The sequence below is a fragment of the Panthera leo genome, chromosome C2, assembly GCF_018350215.1.
Source record: "Panthera leo isolate Ple1 chromosome C2, P.leo_Ple1_pat1.1, whole genome shotgun sequence".
Taxonomy (NCBI): Eukaryota; Metazoa; Chordata; class Mammalia; order Carnivora; family Felidae; genus Panthera; species Panthera leo.
In genome coordinates this window covers 75,347,634-75,374,060 of record NC_056687.1, presented here as the reverse complement: position 1 = coordinate 75,374,060, position 26,427 = coordinate 75,347,634, and the positions used below count along the sequence as shown (strand labels likewise).

Below are 26,427 nucleotides of genomic sequence, written 5' to 3'. Positions count from 1 at the left end.
CTTGCATTTCTATGAAGACCGTGCCTGCTTTGGAAGCATTGTGGCTGATCGCATGAAACATAAGGATATAAAAAACAATATGTCCTCCCACCAGGTATAAGATAACTCACAGAGAAGAAAGCTCCCATTGCTAGAAGAGGGGAGTTCACTGGTTTCCTAAGAAATTGCTGGGATATCTGCACTATCACACTCTACTAGCTCTCTCCTGCCTCACACACCTCGAAGGAGACATCAGGTTGCAAATGATCCCTCCTTCCAGAAGAGAAGAAATGTAGAGGACCACCTCCCTTCCCTCTCATCTCCTTGAGTGCGCACGCACACACGCAGGATGGTGCTAAGCCATGGGTTGGAGGGAGACAATACGCTCAGACAATACTGACGTAATTAGGTTTTGAAATGAATGACTTTCAAACAGAAATCTGTCAGTGACCCGCCACTTAACAGGATGAGCACTGGGTGAAGGGAGGAAGAGGCAGCTCAGACAAGCAGCATGTTGTGAGCATCTTATTCACAAAGGAGAAGCTATATAACCTGGCTCACCGTGCCCTGAGAGTTCAAGACTCACTGATTTGGTGCAAAAGGAGAAGGTAGCAAAAGATAGTGAGGGCAGGTGTTCTGGCTGGACAGGGCATAGGCTTTTACCTGGGTTGTTGCTTGTTTTCATTTTGTTTTGAAAAGAATACTCTGAGAAATTAGATCAGTCACTGCTCTGGGGGCCTGGGGTATTTCATCTGTGAACAGAAGAGGCCCTCTCCCCTGGAATCTAGGTGGATTCTCTGGCAGCCAGATCAACAGAATACCATGGGAGTGATACTTGGCAGATTTTTGGGCCCAGGCCTTAAGAAGCTAGCAGCTTCTGCTTCCTGTCCCTTGAAGCATTGTTCTTGGATCCTTCATCTTCCATGTAAAATGTCTGACTTACACTGAGACTGTCCTGCTATGAGAAATGCCACACTAGTCACACAGAACGACTGGAGGTGTGTGTGGGGGAGACTAGAAGGAGCGAGGCAGAGAGATGTCTGGCCAGCTCCCAGCTGACGTACAGAAACCATAGAGCTTATAATAATAAGCCATCTCCTTGGTGCTCTGTCTGAATTCCTGATTCACAAAATCATCAAATATAATGTTATTTTAAGCTACTAGGTTTTGGGGGTAGTTGTTACACAGCAATCAGTAACTGAGACAGGAGCCTGAAAAGTCCTTCTAGCTCCAACTGATTCTGTGACCTTCATGCATCTCAGTGGCCTCCACTTCTTACCCCATTCTCACTAGGACAGCCGAATTCAGAAGTAGGAAGACTGAGTGCATGCTGGACCTTCCCCAAATCTTCTGCAGCCATCCTCCCCATGGCCCAATAAGATTTTCATTTGGGGAACCACTGCTTCCCCTCCCTCCCTGCCCGTAAAAGAAGAGGATGCACTTCCCATTGCTTGGGGGATAATCTCACCCCCTGTGTCCTTTAGCTTGATATCCTTCTGATCACAGAGATTGCTTCAGGGGTGGGTGACTGATTTACTCAGAGCCAGTGAGACACAAAGAGGCTTTTGCCAAGAAGGCTGGAGAAGAGGTAGAGCTTTCACCATCTGGACTTAAAAGGGAGAAGAGGCAGGCAGAGCAAGAGGGGAGATTTTCTCTGAAAATGGAGTCAATGCAATGGGGAAATGGCAATGGAAAGGAAAGAAACAAGAACTGACTTGGACTGAGGACATCATTTGACTCTCTTCATGCAGCCAGCTATCCTGGACTTCTCAATGATACAGGTTACTAAATTTGTATTTTGCTTGAGCAAGTTTGTGTTGAGTTTTCTGACACTTTGCTGCTGCTACAATTCCTAACTGCCAGTTAGTGGAGAAGGCTATCACTGGCCCTTGCCTTCTTCCATTCCTAGCCCACCAGTCATCAGTGGAAAAGAAAAAAGTCATCCTAAGGGGGTCTGGCAGGGGGACCTACATTAAAAGTTTTTAAACACATCAGGGCTCCATTTTTCCAGTCTTCAAAATGAAAAGATGGGACTGAGCTGCTGCTAGGAAAGGAAAGATCCTAACATCCTAGAATTCTGTGGCTGCAACGTTTCCATGCTATTCACTGCCACATATACTGGTGAAAAACTGGAGGTAACCGAGCACACTGGTATTAGTGGCTGGCTAAGCAAACTACCATGGAAAGCACAGTGGGAAATAAGGCCAATGTAATGTAAGTTTGGGGACCATGCTAATTACCAAAAATGTGTCCATTAAATAAAACACTATATGATTAAGTAGGCCATCGGGTAGTTGTTAAAATAAACATACTGTATTTAGTAATGAAGTAAGAGGAGGAGGAATAACATGGCAGGATTGGGAAGTGAAGGAGACAGACGTAGTGAATGAAACAATCCAGAATCTAAAAAGCTGGCTCCAGCTGAGGTCTGATGCTCCAACCATCCTGTCCCCCCTATAACTAGAACGAACCCCATGCACAACCATCCAGAGTCACTTAGTAGCGGCTGACCCTACCCACACTCTGATCACAGCTGAGATTCTGGCTGGGCCAAAGGAGAGTGAAGAACGCCCATTACCCTGATGAGACCTTTGCTCTACAAACCCCCCTAACCCCAACAGCCCTCAACCTCAGCTTGCATAAGGGCAGTTCCACAGGAAGGAGCCGCACCTGCTGCCATCAGTGAGCCTCTTCCAGCCTGCACAGGCCAAAGCTGCCAACCTGCCACTAACATCATGAATTTATAATAAAGAAGACCCCTGCTCTCTGGGCCGCCACCCGCACCACCATCTACAATCGGCTGAACTAAGCTAGGGAAGGGAACTAAGCAGCAGGAAACAAGGCGGCTGCAGCCTTCACCCGATATTAGAGGCAACGTGGAGCGATTCCCAGGGGAAAATAAATTGTACAGCAATCGTACTTGGATGGATGATCCTTAACTGGAGCAAGGGCCTGCAATTTATCAGAATGGCTCACTGAAGAAGGCTAATAATCATCATCATGAAATAAATTATACAACCAAATACTGATGATCTCAGTCCAGGACTGCTTAGACACACAGTGATCCCCAAACCATGCATTCAGGGCTGCAACTCATACTCAGTACACAGAGTGAACCTCCCTAAGGTGAGTCAGGAAATCTGGGTCTGAACCGCAACTCCATTCCCCAGTTCAATCTTCCTGGTTAATGACTTCCTCTGACTCTCAGCTTCTCATCTGTAAAACAGGTAAAGAAACTAGAACATTTAAAGCATCGTGAGCACAAGGGGTAAGTGCACCAGATCATCTGGGCATTTCGGTCATGCTACCCTAGTACTTAAAAATGCAAATCCATGTTGAAACAGGTAGGTCCAAAGATAACCACTCGTCGCATGCCTTGTGTAATGTGAAAATACATCCAAACTGAGAACGGTTGCCTGTGGCTACTGTAACTCTATACTGCTGTCGCTCCAGACAGTGTGACCTGATATCATCTCTATCCTCAGAGCGAAGGTTCAACTGCTTGACCACACACTGCATGGTTATTGCCAGCAACATCTCTTAGTTGTAAGGTGGCAACAAACACATTTGCTCTGCCAAGTTGAGAGGTTATTATAAGGTCATGGATGGAGATGATGCAAGTAAAAGTTCCATACTGCAAAGCTTCACCTCACATGGACCATGAGAATGTTCATGAAGCCAGGGGCTAAGCCAGTCACTTCCACACACAACCCACCTTGCATCTACCCCGCCCCCTTGTGCCAACTATCACCTAGCATGAAAAGTTGCCAACATTTGCAGATTGAAGGTATCAGGTATCCAAACATATTGGAAAAGGAAAGATACTAACATGTTAAAAATGATCATTATCTACAGGTTGATAGTACCTACCAAATATGGATCACTCATGTCAAAAGGACTCGGCTATTGTAAAGGACACATTTCACTTTTTTCAACAAACCTTTCTTGAGCATGCACTGTTTGCCAGGCACTGAGCAGGATGCTGGGAAGATGGTAGGAAACAAGAACAATGCAGAATCTGTCCTCTTGAGGACTATCTCCTTTGGAGAAGGACTGACATTTTATAAGTATTAGTAAGGACAGGTACACAGGGGAGGAGAATGGAAAAACCTAGCCTCATCCATGCACTTGGGGAAAGACTTGAAGAATAGGGAGGGGGAGAGGTCAGATCTGCAGTCCAGAGTGAAGTGAATCAGGCTGAAGGATCTCAAAGGAATCCAGAGTAGAAAGAGCAAATAGGACACAGAAAAAGACGAGGCTCAGGAGGTGGGCAGAATGCTGTAAGGTGGTCCTTACAGACAGGTTAACAAGGATGACTGGATCTGATGCTAATAGGAGCCATGGGAAAGCCTCAAGCAGGAGTGACAGAAGGGGGACAAAAGTTTGTGGGGAAAGCAATTAAGCAGACTCTCTAGTTTCAATAACTAGAAATACCTGTGGGTCCTAAACAGAGATATTATAGGATGCTGAGGTATAAAGAAAAATGATCAAACTCTGTGATAGATTAAGGCAGGGCTGACTGAATCTTGTAACATTTCCTAAACATTTCACTTTTTTTTTAATAAGCATTATCTAGGTTTGTCTCTCATAAAACTGAGGTATGGAAATAATTCTTGCCTAGCTTCTTGACTGTTTAGATTTAGATAAAGGAAAAAATTTACTCATTTATTAATTAGTAAATGAGTAAAGCTCCAAAAAGGACTTGAAGTAGTTTACACTGCAAGGTAAAGAGATACAAACAAACCAAAAGGTTTCCTAAGGTAAAGGGAATGTCATTGTTGGCCTTCGGCATTATCCTGGGCGGGCGGGGGGGGGGGGGGGGGGGGCGCCTCGGGATGACAAGGGGCAAAACTATGACTTTATGGCTGAACATTTCCATACTGAGAAAGAATCATGGGTAAGGGGATGGCTGAAATTAAGAAGCAGAACCAGTTTTCAGGTTTTCTCTGGGCTCATCTCTGGACAAACCTCTCTGCCTCCATCAGGAGAGCAAAATAGAACAAAGCAATGGAAAAATCAATAACTTGATAGCAGTAAAGACCTGACACTATGTCTTTGAAAATAGAACCCACAGCCAAGGTTTCATTCAAAGACACACACACACACACAGACACACACACACACACACAGTTACAGTCATTAAAGATGCCACTGAATCCGGCCCTCTATTCTCTTTTCAATTATGAGGCTCAGCATAAGTGGTTCATTAGCTCCCTAAAGCCAACAGTTCCCCACGTTGGTAATGCTCAGCAAAGCACCCAACATGAAATTCACAGCTTTAGAAGACACACAAACCTAGTGAGCATGCCCCCCTACCCCTTGTCCTATACATCCACCAGCAGGGGAAGTGCTTATGTGCTTCAATCCCTCCCCTCTTCAGAAGGACACCCTTCCCCCAGCTCCATCTGTCTCCCTGAACGTTAGCAATGGAAAGGCCACTGTACTCACAATTACTACTGGTACGATCACATTAGAGTTGACTAATGTTACGGTACTCAAGTGTATAGCTTTGGACAGTACAGGGAGAATTTCTAGAATGACAGTACTTGACACCCAGAAGACGGTCCCTGGATACTTCCCAAATTCATCCCGTCACAGCACACTAAAGAGTGCTGATATCTGTACGATGCCAGGATGAGAGGGAAGAGGCTTCCAGGGCCTTAAGTAACCAGTCTCAGGAGGCCTCCCTGCTCATTCCTCTCCCCGACTATATAACCCAACCACTGCCCCAAACTGAAAAGCTCTGTCTGAAAAAAAACGAACTTTAACCCAGTCTTCCCATCTCCTCCATTCAGCCAATTTCATAGCTAGAGAATCCACATGGCCTTCTTCGTGCCTCTTCCCTGTGACCCCACCTCTGCCACTTGGACCCGCTGTCCTGATCTGTGAGGCAGAACACCACCCTCCCCCTGCCACCCCCTGCCCAGTACATTACCTCCCTTCTCTTCAGCACTGAGCACAACACCTAGCTAACACACTTGAAGGTACCTTTAAAATGTCTCCTCCTCTGACCCTTTTAGGTGAATAGGTGTTTTATAGTTGCTAGCACTGGGGAACCACACCATCCTGGTGTAAATGTCCCTATATGAAACCCACCCTAATTTGGGTGTGCTTCCAATTTCCTCCTGAGACACTGACTGATACAATGGTAAAAAACAAAAACAAAAACAAAAACAAGAAAGTAGTTATATTACATCTACAACATGAAAACATGATGCACTATGTTTATTAAATCCATTGCATATTTTTCCTATTAAGTCTTATTTGTTATCTGTTAATATGTTACCCACCCAACCATTCCCCTATATGTCACGTTAGCCAAATGTTGGTGAGGATGGACACTGCTATAACCTCTAATACCATGCATCTAGTCTAGAAGACACTTAGATTGTTTGCCAAATGGATGGAGGAATGGATGGATGGATGGATGGATGGATAGATGGATGGATGGATGAACAAATAAACAATAAGGTAAAATATTTGGCAGAAGAAAAAAGTTAAAAAAATGAATGTAAATTAGAATTACCATATGGATGTTCAGATCATTAAGAACATAAAGCTTGAATTTCGTTGTTGTTATTATGAAAAGACTGTGGGTGGATTTTTAATTTTTAATTTTTCATTAAATTTGCTGTGTTTATGCAGCAATAATACTTCGAAAAGAAAATATTTTTGTGTCACTGAAATCTGGAATGGAAAAGGAAGTGTAACAAATATGCATTTATATGTTTTATGAGTACACAAATGGAATACCAAAATAAACTTGTTCAAGAGACAACAAAATGATTAAACATTAAGGCTGACTTCCCCTCTGTATATAGCTATTAAAGAGTAATTAAGACTTTCCACTGTGTTAAGCAACCACTTGCCTAACAAATATTTGTGAAGACTGGGCAGATGGAATCAAATGAGATGTAAATGGGGCATAGTCCCCACGTGGATTTACGGCCCCCATTTTTACTATCAGCAGTTCTTCTCGTGAATGTATCTCTACATGTTTTCCAGAGGCTACTAAACCAACAACAGAGGTGGAAACATGCCTAGAGATATGCTGGAGACTTAGATACTAGACCTGGATTACCGGTAAGCAGTAGTGTGATCCTAAGCAAGTTTCTCCACCTCTCTGGACTCTACTTTCCTCACCTGTTAACATTATGGTTTTAACATTCTGCACTCACTACCTCCAGGGCTAGGCCACCCAATAGTAAAGGTGCCATCTCAATATCATTTCTTGAATGTTTTTCAGGGTCTGCCAACTCAACATGACCAGTGAAAAGCTATTTCACCCTGAAACGTGTTCCCCTTTGCTTTCTGTACTCTTCTGTGAATGGCTCCACAATAGGTTCTTGTGCCCAAGATAGCAACCTAGCCATTGCCTTAGATTTCTGCTGCTTCTTTACCACCCACATCGACAACACTCATCTGAATAACTATCTTGCAATTATTTCTGGAACATGCCCAGTTTTCTCCATAACTGCTGCTCCTATTCCAGTTCAGGCTCCCATCATCTCCTTCCCGGACTATTGCAACGCACTCCTAACTGGTCTGCCTTCATTTGGTCTATCCGATCTATTCCCAACATTGTGTCATGGTGGTCTTCCTGAAGGGAAGTGTGTTTCATTTCCCTGCTTAAAGCCCATCAATAGCAATTGCCTTATGTTGACAATGCCCTACAATAAGTGAGGTTAGTGCACAAGGCTCTTTATTACCTAGCCTCTGTTTACTCTGCACCCTGGCTTCTCACCATTTCCTCCATTCACTCCACCTGTCAGCCACACTAAGCTACTTGTGGCTCCTCTGAGGGTCATGTTTTTTCCTTGGGCTCAGTGGCCTTTGAGTAATTTGCCCTCTGGTTAAAATGCTCTTCCTTTTTCCTTCTTTCTTCCTTCTTGGTCTGGCTTCTTCCTACTGGCCCTTCAGGCTCCAGCTGTCTCCAGAAACTCCCCTAGGGCACAAAACCTGGTTAGGTGCTCTTTCTGTGTGTATTCTCATAGCACCTGATGCTTACTATTGTAACAGTCTGTTTTCTGAGGGAAACCTAAGAACAGTGGCTTGCTCATCATTTATTTCCTGGATCTAGAACATTGTCTGGCCCACAGTAATTCATTTACATTTATGGATGAATACAAGAAAGAGAAAGAGGGAGGAGAGAAGGAAGGAGGGAGTGATGAAAAGCCATCAGTTTTTAAGCAAGTCCAACACCCTGTACTGCAAAGATGTGTGTTAGTTAGGATCCCGAGGATTCCACAAAGAGCTTAGCCACATGCTTTTATTTTCTTAGTTTTCCACCTAAGGAGATGGAATGAATTCCAGAGATTACCATATCTATTATTTTGCACTTAAACTGTATTACCTTCAAATCATTCTAGATGATTCCAAGCTCATCTTTAAAGGAGCACTAGTAACTATCTATGTCATAATTGAAAAAAAGAAAAAAACTTGGACAATCATCCTGAGTATTCAGGACCATTTCAAACTGCTTACCTCCACCAGACAAGTCATGTAAGTACTTTCCCAATATCTGAAACTTTGTTCACACCATTCTTTTTTTTTTTTAATAAAAAAGTGGATTTATTCACTCTGACCAAATTATTTTTTTAAATATAATTTATTGCCAAATTAGCTGACATACGGTGAATACAGTGTGCTCTTGGCTTCGGGAGTAGATTCCCATGATTCATCACTTACGTACAACACCCAGTGCCTATCCCAACAAGTGCCCTCCTCAATGCCCATCATTCATTTTCCCCTCCCCCACCCCCCCATCAACTCTCAGTTTGTTCTCTGTATTTAAGAGTCTCTTATAGTTTGGCTCCTTCCCTCTCTGTAACTATTTTTTCCCTTTCCCTTCCCCCATGGTCTTCTGTTAAGTTTCTCACATTCTACATGAGTGAGAACATAGGATACCTCTTCACTCTATTCTTCACTACTCCAAGCTCTGCCCATCTCAAATATAAACTCATCCATGAAGCATCCCTGGCCACCGGTGTCAGTGACACTAAAGGTAGGGTTAATCTTGCTGACCTCCCACAAGGCTTCATACAGATATCTTCCCATGTTCTATGCTATTCATCTGCAATTCCTCAACCATGCATTGTTTATCTGTAGTTACATGCTGTGTGTATGTATATATATGCATCAAAATGTTATAACATATACATACACACACACACACACACACACACACACATATATATATATATATATATATATATATATATGCATATATAAAACATTTATCTGTACTCAAATGTTTGCTCCAGGAATCTAGTTCAAACTCCTAACCAACACATCTTTATTAACAAGAATAGGTAAAAAGTGAGTGATACCAGGCTACTCAGATGGGGGGGCTTGGGGGTCCGGTAAGCTCACATGCAAGTATTCTAGACAGACACATGTTTTGCACATCTTTCTCTCCAGAAGTTTCCATGTCTAAATTCAGATTAGTATTTTATTGTCAAAACTTGGAAAGGCCGAAGATACCAGTTGCTGGGAATTTGGGGTTCCCCAGTAAATCATAACCTTCCTCTCACACAAACCTATTGTTGAAAAAGGAAAAAATCACTGGTAGAGAGAGCCTGAGGGTAGGGAGAAGACATGGGATAGGGAGGCACCATCCCTAACAAAAGTCCCTTCGAACAGTCCCTCCCCTTCTTCCCACCTCCCAACATCCAAAATTGAGGAGTGAATTAAAGGACTTCGAATGGCTTTTTGACTCCTGGTGTATTACATACTTCTGAGTTCTCTTCCCCCAGGCAAATTCAACAGCATGACTAAGTTATTAAAAAGGTGGACACAGATGGGTGACTTTATAGACCTTTTCCCCCAACAGAGAAAATTGGACAAGAAATAAAAAGCTTAACTTCTTTGATATCAGGGCTTTGCTTATTACCTTCTATAGAATAAAGATTTATTCAGCAGCATCTTCTGGTCTAGTTTGCCCTTTCATAAAAAACTTTTTTTTTTTTTTTTTATAAAAGCTTTCAAAAGCATCCATTAAGTCAAGGGCAGCTTTTGAATTTCTGCATTTAAATGAACTATGACTTGCAGACCTTACTGTGAGAATCCCAACTGGGCTCTACAGTCCCAGCTAGCATATACGCTGATCACATGGGGGGCACCTGGTGCTGAAGGGCAGGATCACTGTGCTCCACCCCCACCCCAGGAAAAGGACAGAAAGATGTGCTAAAGAAGCAATGGCCACCTTCTGCAGGCCTTCCTTATTTCCCTAAAACCCACACAGATGCTGGAATGCACACAGCATCTGCTGGCTAAGGCTAGAGGGGCTTAAAGGCAAAATACACTCAGTGTTGGGGATGAGGGGGGAGATCCACAATGACTCACTCAGAGAGGGGAGATGTCAAGGGGCTGCAGAGCACACATGGCTGTCCTCAAGCCTGATTCCACCAGCACAAACAGCCATGAAATGAAGGACTCCACAGGGACCTTGAGAAGACAGAGGCAGGGTCCATCGGTGCTCTCAGTACTAACAAAAGCAACGTTGCATTTGAGCACATGTAGTGACTGGAAAAAAAACCCTTAGGCCTCCAAAAGGCACTCTCTGCTTCCTTCACCTTCCATCACCATATTTCTTCCCAGCCAATCAGTGAGATTATAATTTCTGCTGGAATAAAAGAGTGGCTGGAGAGGTTGTACAAATACGGACCGTCCAGAGAGGACACCACCCATCCTGCATCAGGTTGGAAGTGGACAGGGTCAGGGAAAGGGGTATCTATTAGAGGCAGGTAGGCAGACAAGCAAGCAAGCAAGAAAGAAAGAAAGAAAGAAAGAAAGAAAGAAAGAAAGAAAGAAAGAAAGAAAGAAAGAAAGAAAGTAAAATAAGATCTTAACTCTTAGGGAGGAGCTTTCAATGGTTCCAGAGAAATGTCTCCCAAACCAGATAAAACTTTAACTGATTAATATCAGGAAAAATCAAAATAGATTTTATTGTAGAGAATACCATCAGTAACAAAGTCTTTTAAACTTTCCCTGAAAACCACAGAGAGTCAGCTTTAACACCTGCCCACAGCCAAACCCCTTCAAACCCTCTGATGAGGGGCAGAGGAGACTGCGAGCTCTCTTGGAGAAGAGGGATGGGTTAGGATCTCCTGAACCCCCTAGGACTCCACCGGCTCCCAGGATGCCATCACAGGAGCAACTCAAGTAGAAGCTCGCGCTGCACCAATGGCTATGGAGCCATTTCGTAAACAACAACAAAATCCACTGTGACAGTCTGGAGTTCAAGATGTTTCTTAAGGCTTAACCCTTGTAACGGGAGGAAGAGGAAGCAGATTGGGCAGAGGAAGAGCTGGAACACCACAGCAATCTGACAGCCTCAGCTTATCAGCAGGACATTCTGGTATCCAGGGAGCCTTCATGTTCCATACTGTCACATGTCATCAGATGTCACCAGATGCAGATGCCCCAGGAAGGGCATGGCCTAGGGCGAATAACTCTGTGCAGACACAGCCAAGGGGGACCCTCATGGAGCTGACAGCTAGTACAAGGCTGTCTGCAGACTGCCCTCCCCACAACTGTCAGCAAGCCCTTCCCTCAAAGGGAAGCCAAATGGTGCATCTCTACAGCTAGCACAACCACTGCTTCTGAAGACGTGACCTGTCCTTATGTTTATGATTAAGTAAGAACATTAAAAATTTAAGTTATATCACTGGAGATACAGTAATATGAGTAAAATACAACCCAAAAGGAAAATCTTTCCATTTGTACTTAAAATAAGTTGAGTATTGTTTTTCAAGTTAAAGAAGAATCCATTGCAAGAAAATGATCCTCTTCGCATTTGCTGAAAATTATAAAGAGACATACACATCATCGAAGTGCAACTATAGATATAGATGTAAATACTTAAGGAGAGGATTGTCTGGAAGGATGTGCCCAAAAATCTTCAGTAAAATTATCTCTGAAGGCCAGGATTTCAGAGGATTTTTTTTTTTTGCTTTCTTCTTAATGCCTTTAAGTATTAAATTTTCTTGAACAAGCATCTAGCACATCTATCTTTGTAAACAGATACACAGGTGCAAACACAAAAGAAAAGCATCCTCCCTGGAGGACTCCTATATGCCACCAATAAATCCAGGTGAGAACCACCATTATAGAAGAAGGAACCAAAAACTAAACAAAAGCTTCAGGTCTAGTAGCGACTCATCACAAGAGCACAATTAATATCTGGCTTCTCTGTGCTGAGTTTCCCAGTGTTAGCTGGGAAAGGGGCAGCCAGAGCATCTGTAAGGCTCCTTGCGGGTCCCTGTTTTACAGCTCTGAGACAAATGTCAGCAATGTCCCCTCCCCACACACACACATTATTTTTTTGGAAGGACGAATTAAATTAAATTGGCAAACCCTCCAAATACCCTAAATAAATGTATATATATTTGCTGTAAGAAAATTGTACTGACAGCCATGAAATTTGCGCTGTCAGTTACCAAGCAGCCTCTCTGGCAGGTCCGCACAAACTGGTCTAACCAGGAATAAGCACATCTATACCTGTGGAGACAAACAGAGGGGGTCTCTGGAGAGACCTGGCGGGACAGGCCATTGGGAGCTCTTCATGTCAGACGGCACAATCTTGATGCTGTGAAACGTTATCACTAGAAAGATATAAATGTCACAAGAACAAAAAGAAGTGGCATGGATATTGATCTGCTCTTGTCCCAAAAAGTACTGGCTCTGGTTGTCCTCCTTTGTGACATTTGCATTTTATCCTAGCCTTATAAGCACAGAGACCCAAAAGGGACTGTGAGCCAAAAAAAAAAAAAAAAAAAAAAAAAAAAGATTGCCATTGCTTCTCCACAATAAAACTGATTCCTGAAAAGAACTCCCTGCCTCCCTTTTAGGATATTAACAGAATAGTCTCTGAGCTCCATGAAAGCAAGGACCATCTGACTCATCTGACTCATTCAGTTATGTACCTCTAAGTGCCTACCTACTACTCGGCACAAAACCGACATTCAGTAATTATTAAACAAAACAAAGAAATGAAGGAATGCACACTAACAACAGTGAGGATGTCAGAAAACAATATGCAATTCTTGGAAATAAGGCAAAAGGAAGGCAGTATGCACTTTTGACGCCACACTAGAATATTACCCAACAGGCACGCATAAGGATTATTTTATTCTCTAGCAGATGTACCTGCGTTTGATTTGCTTATTACCATTGAAATGGGTTCAGACTTTGTGAAGTTACATGCTAACTTATAGATTTTTTTTCTCCATTACAGAGCCATATGATTTCTGATTGGTAGAAATGAGAGCCCCAAATGTTGTTTTATTGCCCTGGAGGGCATTAACCAGTTTCATATCTAACCCAACAATCTAATTTCAATATATGTCAGTGCCTATAACTACACAGTTCCTCAAATGCTCTCTGAACCAGCTTTGTCATCCAATTGGCTCCCTCATTCATGAGTTCAATACTACTGACATGTACTCATTTTACATTTATATGAGAGTCATGTTTATAACTTTAAAAAAGTTATACACTGACAAAAGAAATACAAGAGAAAAGATCTAGTTTCTAGCCTCACATAGATGTAAAACATGTACATAAACATTTATCTTTTAGGTTAGAAAGAGCAGTATAGGGATAGATAAAAAGAGATGCCAAAGTGTGGGGGATTACAGAGACTGCTTCTAGCTTAGTTCACAGGTAGGTTTAGTATTTACTGTCAAGGATATAAATTCTCAACCATTCTCTAAAAGAAGAGGGGAAAGGAAGCAATCCATTAGAAGTTATCTTAAAACACTATACAGTAGTTGTATCTCTAGTTAACGTTCAGCAGGGAGAGTCAGTAGCCTGAAATCTCAGTACCAGGGACGCTGTCAATACTAGGAGAGTCACTCTCTTGAATGCCAGTTCCAGCTACAAAGTCATAGGATTATTAAATAGTTCCCTGACTTGAAAGAGTTAATTCACCTCTACCCAGCTATGTCCACTCTCCATTAGAGGCATCTCATGGCAGGAGACACAGACAGGAAAGTTCCATTTGCTTTAAAAAAAAAAAAAAAAAAAAAAAAGTCTGTTCTAGTAATTTCTCAGGCTTGGTCTGTCTGTATGGTTGTCTCTGGGCATCTGAAGACATCTTGTCACAGCAAAGGAGCTAGCCAAGAGTCAAAGCCACTTTGACTCATAGGCACACGGGTTCACACACATGAAAAGCTAGGCCCAAAGTCCTTGATATCAGAATATATCTGATATACCAAACGAGACATTCCCTTACCTTTCGAAGGCAGTGTCCAGTGTTTACGCAGTGATGTTAACATGGAATTGTACTGCATTTCCACAGCTGCTGCTTGTTTATGTTTTAAACCAATCATCCCCTAACTTCTCCACCATTCAGACACAGTAAGTCATTCTGCAAGTTTGCACTAACACTCTCTCCCCATGAACTATCTGCGACTGAGAAAAAGTGAACCAGCCACAGTGCAAGGAGGTGGAGGGTAGTAGAGGTACACAGATAGGTTTCAAAGCCAACAATTGTTCTGTCCTGACCAAAGTCAAACAGAAATTCTGAGGTTACTTTGAGACTCTCTCGCCAAATGTGTCTATGTGTATGTGTCCCCCTTCCTATGACTCTGTCTCCTTCGAGGCACTGGCCATAGCTCCCTACACAGGAGAGGCATTCCATAAATGCCTGAGGAATACCTGAATGAGAGGACAAATCCATGAATCACTTAGAGAAATGGACAGAGTATCATTTCTACTCTAATAGGTAAGACCTGATACGAAATGATTTAGCGTCATGCAAGAGCCAGGAAGCAATTCTTCTGCTACAGCTGGCACGATTCAGACCCTTAAAAGATAATTATATATGTTTCTGGAAGATTAGAGATATTTGAGAGTTGAGATAAGAGCAATAAATATGATTAAGGGGACAAAAATCGGTTCTGTGAGGGAAATAAAATCACAGTAGCAAGGGTTACATTAGACTAGAAACGGACCTCCAGGCTGTCTTCAGGTACTGGATGTGACTATAGTTGTAGTCGTGATTTAATTACTAACAATAAAACATCCACAACTAAGGGATCTTGATGCTAGACCACCTGCAGAAATAACACATTATTTAAGCTGTTGGCATGACATATTCCATCATTCTTGACAACGGGGCTTAATTAACATGTCTGCTTCCCACCCCCAGCACACTTACTTTGGTGGAAAAGCCCAAATCTTCCCCATTGCTGGAAAGAACATCCAGGGTGAATGGTTTCCGTTCCACACTCATGAATAAATATCAAATGTGTGCCCTTTATCATACCCTCTAGGCACGATTATCCTAATGAGACCACTAATCAGTCGGCTCCATCTGCACAACAGGAAAACCCGGATGTGAGGAAGGAGAAGGTGATTCAACCCAACAGTCCCCCAAGGAGCCCCTTTCTCAGTGCTCTTTGAAACCGTCACCTGTCTCCCAGGACTCTGAGCCGAGCCGTACTATCCAGAGACAGGACAGCAACAGAGGGAAGTGAGGGCGAAGTGCAGGCTCTGTGACCAGGAGACGCTTTCAAGGTCACACAGCCACAGCAGAGCTCCTACGTTGCCACCTCAAATCTTCCTGGGAAGCAACCGAGCTATCCATTCCGATCAAATTAAAAAAAGGCTTTGGCCTACTGTTGAAACTCTTTGGTACTTCACCAGAATCCACCCAGGTAAAATGGATGGGGCACAGAAGACTGCTTGGAAGTTGAACACCACCATACACTTCACAAGTGGCTCTTCCTAGGTTTTGGTTTTTGGGGGTTCTTTTGGTTTTTTGGTTTTTTTACACCTTTAACGCTACCAAGAGGGCCACCAGTTAAATCACTTTCATAGTTTTTGTGCCCAATATCAATTTTTTTGTTGTTGTTCTTCAGCATAAAATTTCTGGGATGAGCTGCAAGTGTCAAGAGAATACACCTAGTAACCTTTTTGAGTAACTTGAGTCTGAAAAATATTTGCACATAAACTGACCAGGTTTTAAAAAGTCTTTCTCCTGCAGCGTGTCCAAACATACATGACAGAACTAACACCGTGAATACCCATCAGGCAGCTGTAGCAAATCTTGACATTTCACCACACTTCCTTCAGAATTTGGGGTAATAAAAAACTACAGAAACAGTCATTCCATGACACTTTCCTGTCACTGAGAGAGGAGACTGTTATCCTAAAATGTGCAGCTATCATTCTGAAGCATGTTGTCATACTCTTACCACGTGCATAATCATAAACAATTTGTAGTATTGTTTGTTGTCCAACATTAAATACATGGTATCAGGCTGCACAAATCATTCTGCAACCTGCTCTTCTGAACTGGTTTTGAGATTTAGCCCCCCAGGAAATAGGGCTCTAGCTTATTCATTCTAATTGCTATATGGTATTCCAATTTAACTCGATTTTCATTGCAGTCTTGTGCCTGAAATGATAAAAGAGTAACTATTTTGCCCAATTCTAAGAAGCAATAAGTGACTCAGACTTCGTTCTTCTAATCAAAAGTCCATGCTCTTTTTACCGTAAAACTCTTGATTTCTGAAAATAGAAGAATATTGGAAATTACAAAACCTTCATGCAAAATCCTGCCAGGCTCCCGGGTGGGAAAGGAGAAAAACCTCCAGTCACCCTGCCTCTAGATTCTTCACTGAACAAACAAGGCCACCAGCTTCACGGAGAGAAGACGTTGAGCTGAATGCCTTAATTTGGTATCTGAACACTGATCGGGTATTTGATGTTAAGAAATTAATGTAACTTTTTTTGGCATGAGATAGTACTGCGGTTATGTTAACAAGGAAAAAGATGCTGTTTAATGTTTATAGACCTTCAGTTTTGCCAGATGAAGAGAGTTCTCGAGCTTGGTTGCACAAAAATGTGAATGTACTTAACACCATTTAAGGGTGCACTTCAGAATCTCAAGATGGTATGTTTCATGTTGTGTATATTTTACCACAAATTTTAAAAAGGGAAAAAGAAATGTTTGGGGATAAATTATATGGCTGTGATTTGTTTTCCAGGGCAGGGTAGGATTGGGTTGAGAAATAAAATTAGTTTGGGTTTAGAGCTGTTAAAGCTGGGTGACAGGTAAATAGGGGGTCATTATACTAGTCTCCCTACTTACATATATTGGAGGTTCTCCAAGATAACAAGTCTTAAATGAAGGTTCAGCCCAACCAAAACAAATTTCATTTCACAATTTTATCTCTACTTTGAAGCAGAAATAAAAAGCAGCATATTTTTCAAATGTTAACAGTTCTGAGACCTGCCTTGCCTGCTGCTGTGGTTCTAGAACGGCCAGTGCTTCTAGACCTTGAACCTGCATATAACTTGCCTTGGGATCTTGTTAACATGTGGGTTCTGTTCAGCAGGACTGGGGCAGGGGCTGAAATACTGCATTTCTAACAAGCTCCCAGGTGATGCAGCAGGTCCACGGGTCATACACTGAATAGCAAGGCAATAGAGGGCTTACGGAAGCAAGCAAGCAAGCATTTGTAAGGGGAGAAGCCAGCTAAGCTTTCTTTAGATTGCTTCTCTGGAGACTAGAAGGGCACCCACACTGCTGTGTTCTGGAGAAAGGTCTCCCGATCCCCTTGCACCACCCCAGCAGCAGGCATCATTATTCATTCAGTGGTGATCACCAAAACAGTGGACAGGACAAAAACTTTTTACTAAGAAAAAAAAAAAAAAAGTCTATATATCAAAGTTCAGAAGCCAAGGCAAGACTTGAGAATCATTAACAAAATGTAAGAAGGTTACAAGAGCAAAATATCTTGGAAACTCTAGTAAATTCCATTTGAAAAAGAAATAAAATCTATTTAAGCACAAACATTCCTAAACAATCATCATATCTTTAAAGAACCAAAAAAAGAGGGTGGGTAATGGGTACTGAGGAGGGCACCTTTTGGGATGAGCACTGGGTGTTGTATGGAAACCAATTTGACAATAAATTTCATATATTGAAAAAAAAAAGAACCAAAAAAAAAAGAATTTCTACTCATAAAATATCATGTCCATAAAATACAATTAGTTCCTCTAATGTCTTATGGTCATCAGGTGGACGTGACCAAAGTATTCTGTCCTCAGAGACTGTTCTGTTATCCATTAGACTACACATGCCCAGAGGGCAGGGATTATAATTGAGGATTCCCTCCTTTAGCCAGTATGATATGTGATTAAGCCATTACCATATGATCATACAGTTCCCATTTCTTGAGAGCTTGCTAAGTGCTAAGCAAGCACTAAGCAGTTTATATGAATCACTTCACTTAAAATGCTTTGTCTCCACTCATTGTCTTTTGAAATCTAATTATAGCCTCTAAATCCCTCCCCTCTTTGCAAAAAAATGTTTCCTAAAGTGTTAATTCTCACTTCTCTCAGCGAGGAGTGATATAAAGGAAATGGTACTATGCCCTCTCTACCTTGGGAACTCTAGCTCCAAGCTATCCAAAGTCTAGAGGAACAGCTTGGACCATGCCCCTCTCTTACCATTCACACAGGGCCACAGGGAGCAGCCACCAGTGGGTAGAAGGAAAACACCCCCACACAGTCCTACCTTCCACAGACTGGACTGTATAGTCCAGTGGAAAAATCACCAGGAGAAAAATTAAAACAGAATTTATTTATCTGCTCAACACACACACACACACACACACACACACTCCATTCAGAGCAGGCAGAATACTGACAAAAGGATTAAGGAGGTCTCCTTTAAGATGGTTTTCAGGCTGGGCCTTAAAATACTGACGCTTATAATACATGAACAAGGAAAAATACAAACTAAGACACTGAGGCATGTGAAAACCGAAACCAATGAGTAGCTTGGAATGGCTGGAATGCAGACTATTGAAGCTTCCTGGGGAAGAAAATTCAATGAATTGGTTATTCTGAGATGTTTCTTGGCTCTGAATCTCTAATTTCACACTTCATACTTAATTTTTAGTTGATGTATGTTACTCTTTTTAAGTCTCATTGTACTGGGACGCCTGGGTGCCTCAGTCAGTTATGCATCAGACTCTTGATTTCAGCTCAGGTCATGATCTCACGGTTCGTAGGATCAAGTCCTGTGTCGGGCTCTGTGCTGACAGGGCGGAGCCTGCTTGGGATTCTCTCTCCCTGCTCTTTCTGACCCTCCCCACCCCCGTGTGCATGCCCTCCATCTCTAAATAAATAAACTTAAAAAAGTAATAAAAACCAAAAAAACGAATAAATATCTCTTTGTGCCTAGTCCCAGAAACTTCCGTGAGACTGCAGCCTGTAGGGAAACTATAAGACACCTGCCCAGGCCAGGCCCTGCCTGCCCAAGCCATCCAGTATATCACAGGATGACAAAGAAACATGGCTAAAAACAGTTTCTAGAGGCTTGTTCCAGGGAGGCGCAAGCCCAAGCCAAACTGTTACCCCTCCAAAAGGAATAGAGGAACAAAAAAAACCCTATATACCCAAAGGACCAAAACTTGAAAAGTGTTCCGTGGATTATTTGCAAAATGTACATGACAGTAAAACATTACGGTAAAAGTTTTCACACCCACACTCTACCATTCCTAAAACTAAATCCAGTCCTATGGAAAGACTTCATATCCTAAACACCTACATCTAGAGAGCTGGCCCTCAGTTTAATAAGAGAAAATAATAAAAATGCTGCTCAGTCAATAAGAAACCCAAATAATCCAAAATTTGACGTCAGAAATGTCTTTTCTGTGAAAGGTGGATTTTAAGAAATAAGAAATGTCTAATGCAATTTCTGAAACTACAGCTCATCAGAAAAACAATTCTTTTCACTTTTCTTTATTCCCTGAGGACACAAAAACAAGAGCAACTTTTTCTTGACATAGTTTGGTGCTTCTGGAAAAACACATCCTTGGAATAAGTAACCAAAGCATGTTCCTGCCTTTGTCACAGGAGACGTATCCTCATACCTCTAACCTCATATCCTCATACCACATACCCCCAAATATGTAAAAGTGACTTGTTAATGGCAAAGTAATGTGCAAACAAGCAGGAATCTCATGGTTGTGTAGTTTATTTTCACAGATCACAGTCGTCAGGGGAAATTCCCATCAGAAATAAAAGAATGAAGATTTTTTTTCCTAATGTTTTCAACTCTCTAGACTTGGATAGATCATGATTTGAATGAACCTTGAACATTCAAGACACCAGAGAAACAAAAAGCTTGCACTTGTCCTTTAAAGAAAGCCAGGGTTTTAGAGGGTGGCAGAGTTGGCTTTTAATGCCTGATGGCGCAGGATGACAAAAAGTAAACCTGAGCCTCCTGCATGATGGTTTTCCAGGTACTGAAAACGTCTGACGTGGTCTGGTTTGTGAGCAATGATTACAGAAAAAACCTTATCTATAAAGTTAACAGTTGGCATGCCATGCCTCTTCCTGACCGCACAGGTACAAACTCATAAATTCTGAAAGCCACGAAGCCAAGTGATTGTGCTATCTTGCAAAAACCTTTGAAACGCGTGAATTTCAGCAAAAATGATATATAGTGTGAGGATAGGTCATGAAGTCACAATGGCCACCCTTGTGTCATCCGTAGCAGGTGGTTACTGATATAGGATGCACATGCCTCTTAGAAGTCCCTAAATATCACATCCAGGCAGAGCAGTGGAGAGAAAGCAGAAAGGCAATTTTAAAGTATTAGTAAAAATTCAAAGATTGTCTTGAGAGGAGGAAAATGACAGTGACATGCTCAAAGTTCTTATATTTTTAGAGATAATTTTCATCATTTTTCTTCACAGCTTATCTCAAAAAACAAGACCACCACTCAGCAGACGAAACCAGAGATCTATTTAGAATACAAAACACACATCATCTCTTCCAACTTGCCTAAAGTTCTTCTGGAAGCTTCCTGCTCCAATTAATTTGGTGCACCCTTTTATCTCAAATAAGTAAGTAGATCCTGCGCTGTGATATTCCTAAACTAGCTCACTCTCCAACAAAGGCAGCTCAGTTTTGGCCGCAATAAACATCTATCTCCTGCCCACCACACACCCACACTGGGAGATACCAGCACCAGGTGGACACCCCACAGCCAGCACTTATCACAAACCATTCCTGTCTCTCTAGACTTCCACTTCCTTTCCATGACAATAAGGGTCACTATTTTTCTTTGGTACCAAGTCCATGTCAGGTATCGTGCTAAGAATGTTTTATACTTGGGGCACCTGGGTGCTCAGTCGGTTGAGTGTCCGACTTTGGCTCAGGTCATGATCTCGCAGTTCATGAGTTCAAGTCCCGCATCAAGCTCTCTGCTGTCAGTGTGGAGACCACTTCGGATCCTCTGTCTCCCTTTCTCTGCATCTCCCCCACTCTCTCTCTCTCTCTCTCTCAAAAATAAATAAAAAACAGTTAAAACATAAAATGGTTAATTTAAAAAAAGAATGCTTTTTACTGAATTTAAGCCTCAAAAACAGCCAATGAATTGCCATGAGAATCAAGGAAGTTAAGACTCATGCCAACAGTTAGATAGGAAAAGGCAACCCAGGGAGATTAAGACCAAGGCCTCTCCAACTCCAGTGTCCTTGCTCTTTCCACATCTTTACATAGAGAAAGTGATGAGCCTGATGACTGCAAAGGGCCCTTCCAGATCTGACATATTATTTCCATTAGTTTAATCCCAAGGTCCAGAATTCCATGTGTCTGAACTCACCTAGCCCCTGCCTAATCATCTGCCTGTGGCATGCTCTGGATGAGACAGGCCAGGGATGAGAGCAACAGACCAGCTCTGGCCCTTGTAGGAGTTTGCTTCTGTCCATCCAGCACCTCACACACAGCCCGGGGCTCTGCGGCCTCTGTCACCTGCCTGTCGGCACACCTGCCAACTCTCCATTGCCTTCATCCAAGAACACAGATCACCCCCCAGGCTGTGTCCAGGAGAAAGTTTTAGAAAACAGTCTAAACTAAAAACTGCAAGCTAATATATGACACTCTGCTTGATGTTTTATGTGCACTAGCTCAGTAAGGTCTCAAAAACCCCCATGTCTATTTATTTATTTATTCACTTAGCCAGCATAAATATGAGCACCTTTTCTACAGCAGGCACTGTACTAGGTGCTGGGAAATAACATTAGCCACATTTTTATATACCTATGGAAAAGGAGAGGTAAGTGCCTCATCGAGTAAGGTACAAAGTGGCGGAGAGCAAAGATTTAAATGTCTGTCATAAGCTTGAAATGATGATAAGGTGATAATGCTCCCAAAACATCTCCAATAACTTACTGGCTCAATACCCAATAATATATAAAGTGCTTTCACATACATTACCTCATTTAACTCATCAAATCTATGGTTTGTTTTAAAGAAAATACTGTTTTCTCATATTCCCAGATGCTGACTAGGACAATAAAAGTAATTTTATCAAGAGTAGGTCTAAGTATATCTTTTAACTTTTGATGAGTCATAGACCTTCAAGCATAGGGACAGAGCCTTTCTTTCCTTAAATAATAGATTAAGCCTAATGTACCCATCTGCCCAAAAAGTATCATGAGAAATGGTCAGCTCACAAATAGCAAATATTCTATTACCAAACTAAGACTATTTCTAAGCCAGTAACTTTAATTCAATTCAACATACACTTCCTAAATTTCTTCTGTATGCCCAAATGTATTTATTTTTCTATCTTACATAAGGTATACATTCCTAGGTATCACAGTCTGATAGTTAGGCAGGCGATGGAGAAAGAAGATGGGGTGGGGGTGGGGGATGAAGGTCATTTTCAGTCTAAAGGGAGTGGTTTGGTGCTGGTAGGTGGATAAGCAAATCCTGTCTTGTCACAGTTTTTCACAAGAAATCCCAAATGTGGATTTTTTTTCTATAGTCACCTAAATTTTTATTTATTTATTTTTAAATGTTAATTCATTTTTGAGAGACAGAAAAGACACAGCATTAGCAGGGGAGGGGCAGAGAGAGAGGGACACACAGAATCCAAAGCAGGCTCCAGGCTCTGAGCTGTCAGCACAGAGCCCAACATGGGGCCCAAGCCCACGGACCGCAAGACCATAACCCAAGCCGAAGTTCGGATGCTCAGCTGACTAGGCCACCCAGGCACCACTATAGTCACCTGAATTTTTAGAGGCTGTCACCTAACTCAATTTCATATTTGTTTTTAATACAATCAGGGTCAACTATGATAGGTCTACCTGCTAAATTCAGGCTGCAGGCAGCTGACGTGTAACATCTTGATTAGCAAAACCAGTGTTATAGGAGAGTAAGGAAAGCATCATAAGAGGGATTGTTTCCAGATCAGCAAGAGAAAAGCAAAATGGAGATGCTGTAAGTGGACTGTGAAACCAGAAAGGATGATAGGAGTTTCCCGCCTGCAGAACATTTTCCAGGGCCTCCCTCACAGGGAGTGTGCCACCAAACGAGGTTCTGAATGGGCATTACTTAACATAGCACCTGGCTCCTAGGATACAGTCAATGCTTTTAGGCCTGCTTTTATTCCTAGTAGCACAGAAATAGCTCAGATGGGGCTGTCGCATGAGCTGTGTTACCTTTGGCAAGCTAACATCTCTGTGCCTTGCTTTCCTCATCTGTACACTGGGCTGGCATAGGCAAGCTTCAATAAATGCCAGCTGTTATTATTGCTATAGAGGTGGTGGAAGCCTTCCCAGAGTCAAATGTGATAAATGAGAAAAGAAAAGCTCCAAAGGCTATGAAGACAAGCCAAATGTTTAGCAAAGTATTTTTGAACAGTTTAATTTGATTTTAGGCATATTACTTAACCCATCGGCACCTTAATTGCTTGGTAGGATATAAAAACACAAAACCACTTCCCTAAGAGAGTTTGGGGGAAAATGTTCTTTGTACGTGCTAATGTGTCCAACAAGCATAACAATTATCAGACCAAATATTAAGTGTAAAATTTCTGTTCCACGAAACACACGTCTAAGGGTGCCCAGAAGCACATGGGAAAATGGCATTCTCTTTTTGCTCACACTTCAGGAACTGTGTCATCACCCCCGATTGCTTGGCATTTGTCCATCCATCATCAGCTTCCAAAGTGCTTTCACACCCAACAGGCTCTCTGCTCCTCACACCCACCAGTGACAGAGAGTTCAGATAGCTGTGTCCCTGCTTTCCAAACGAAGACTTAGAAGCAGGGTCTCTGAACCCCTAACCCAAAGCATATGCCCATGTATCACCTTCCCCACCTGCATGCAGTAAGTAGCATGTGACTGCGAGGAAGAAAGGCTTAGAAAAATCTTAATTTAGGAGTCTGCCGAATTCTTTTTAATTTTGAGTCATTACTTATTAATATGACCAGTGTAGGCAGACTGAGGGTTAGTATTACAGCAAATGAAAAGCAGAGAGTAGCTCTCTAATTACCCTAATGTTTCTAATAGCGTTACACAATGGGCATAGAATTATGTACAGAGAGGGGGGTAAAAATTGCATTAGACACCTCTGAACCTCTGAAACTGTATTATTTGGAACCTTTGCAAATGAGCAGGAAGTCTTTTAAAAAGATAAGATGAAGTCTGCATTTGGTGACCTACTTTAATTTGTACAAAAATATTTGGCTGTCACCTTCAGTATAAACTGCCTTCTTGGTGCCTTCCATGGTGCAGCCAGGGTCCACTGAGCTTGTAGCCCTGAGCTTCTGTACCAGTAATAGCAACAGGGGCCAGCTCACCAACCTCTGACAGGGGCCACACTTCCCTGGAGTGCAAGGAGTCGCCCTTCAGGGAGCCACAGGAGGGGACCTGGGCTTCCCCGTGAGTATTGTGATGTGGCGCTATGACTTCCCCAAATGAGAACAGAAACCGCTCTCCATACAGTCCCTGCAAAAATACCTGCCCCCAAACCAACTACCTTGGCAAATCTCCACATCTATCCCAGAAATGTCAAAAGTACAGCTACTCGTTGCAAGTTTCCGGTATCAATGACTTACAGAATCCTAAAATCATAGACTCGGGCAACCCAATTTCCCCATTTATAGATGGGAAAGGGAGTGCTAGAGAGGGTAAGTGACTTCCTGAAGACAACACAGTAAGCAAGAGAGCAACGTCTCAAATGCCTGTGGTATCACAGGATAATCTTCCACTTCTTGAAACAACTGGGAAGCATCCCTAGCAATTCTTAGCCTTGTTGAGGCAGGAGTGGCTGCCCCTTCCTCAGAGACCAACCCAGGTTCTTCTGTCCCCCACCGGTTTTCCAGTAGAGCCTTGTCTCCCCAGCTTTATGCGCAGCCCTCTACCTGGCTCCCCCTGAAGATAAGTACATCTCTCATCTCGGAGATCTCTACCTCTCATAACAGCAGAGAGACAATGGGTAATAGAAGCAACAAACCCAAGAACATTTAAAAGCTGCCAGAACCTTACAAACTTGTTGTCCATGGCCCATAATGTTGTCACATTTCTTTTCTGAAGAAGTTACTAGAGCTTCCGCTTCTATTCCTGAAAGCGGAGATGAGGCTCCACCCCTCCATTCCTTAAGAAGCCATCTTCCCCTGCCCACCCAGCACCTGGCCCTCCATCTCCCACTTGGGTCACAGGAGCTAGCATTTTGAGGAATGGTACAACTGTTTCACAGGGCAGTTCTCCCTCAAGGGAAAGACTTCCCTTCCAGCTTTTTCTCACCTAATCACAACACAAAAAGTTAAGAGTAGTAACAAAAGCAAGCATTCATAAGAAATCTCCTCTTTGACCCCTCAGGAAACATTCCCAAGGCCTTTTCAGTCTCTGCAGGATCCTTTTGGGTGTCCAACTCATCATCAACTCCAAGTTCACTCTCCACAAAACCAGCCAGTCATCAATTCCTGGAGGCTGCGTGACGGGTAGGTGAATGGGGTACCTGCTAGGGCATCTCTGCATGGCCCCCACTTCTCAAGAAACCTGGAGGAGGAGTCTCTTCTTAATACTCTTACATCTGGTCCAGGGCCCTTCTCCTTCATTTCACCAGCAGATGCCCAACCTCTAGCGCCACCCTAAATTCTTAAAAGTATCAGTGCAATCTTAAACTCCTATGCAGACTTTTGAGTGTGCATGCCACATTCTCTCATACCTGAGCATATACCCCAGTCATCTCCAGGTCAGGTCTCCCCTAAATTATCTCCCTCTCCCTCTCTTTGGGGTAAAAATTGATAGAAATATCAAATTTTAAACCTCAACTTTATTTCACTTACTTTAATCCAGGCAGCCGATCACTGTGGAATGGGGGTGGGAGGGGTGGGAGGAGAGGGCTCTGTTCCCCTCCCAAAGGCCCTGTGAGCTGGGTTTATAGAGTGGCTGGAGTAAGCATCCAGTTTGGCCAATCCTACCCTCTTCAAAACATCTGGAAAACCATTAAAGGCAGAAGAAATCTCTTTAAGTTTCCTGGAAAATCTACTTTTGTTTATTTACAAAGCTTAAAAAAAAAAAGAAATCACTAGGAGCTCCATTCTACCTTCCCAAGAGAATGTTGAGCCAAAATGTTTGCACAAAGAATCACAGTACACTTTTATTGAGACAACTTTATGCTAGT

General features: G+C 42.5%; 1 protein-coding gene across 4 annotated transcripts in view; it reads right to left on the bottom strand.

Annotated features, from left to right (window-relative positions):
* The window catches only part of MB21D2 (Mab-21 domain containing 2), a 114,191-nt gene that overhangs the window by 68,518 nt on the left and 19,246 nt on the right, over positions 1–26,427 (bottom strand). Inside the window, exon 2 of one of the 4 annotated variants that reach the window (XM_042902994.1) lies at positions 10,324–10,425. The exons of the other annotated variants lie outside the window; for them this stretch is intronic. The gene's annotated coding sequence lies outside the window, so the exon portion shown is untranslated. The remainder of the gene's footprint in view (positions 1–10,323; positions 10,426–26,427) is intronic. 4 annotated transcript variants of the gene reach the window in all.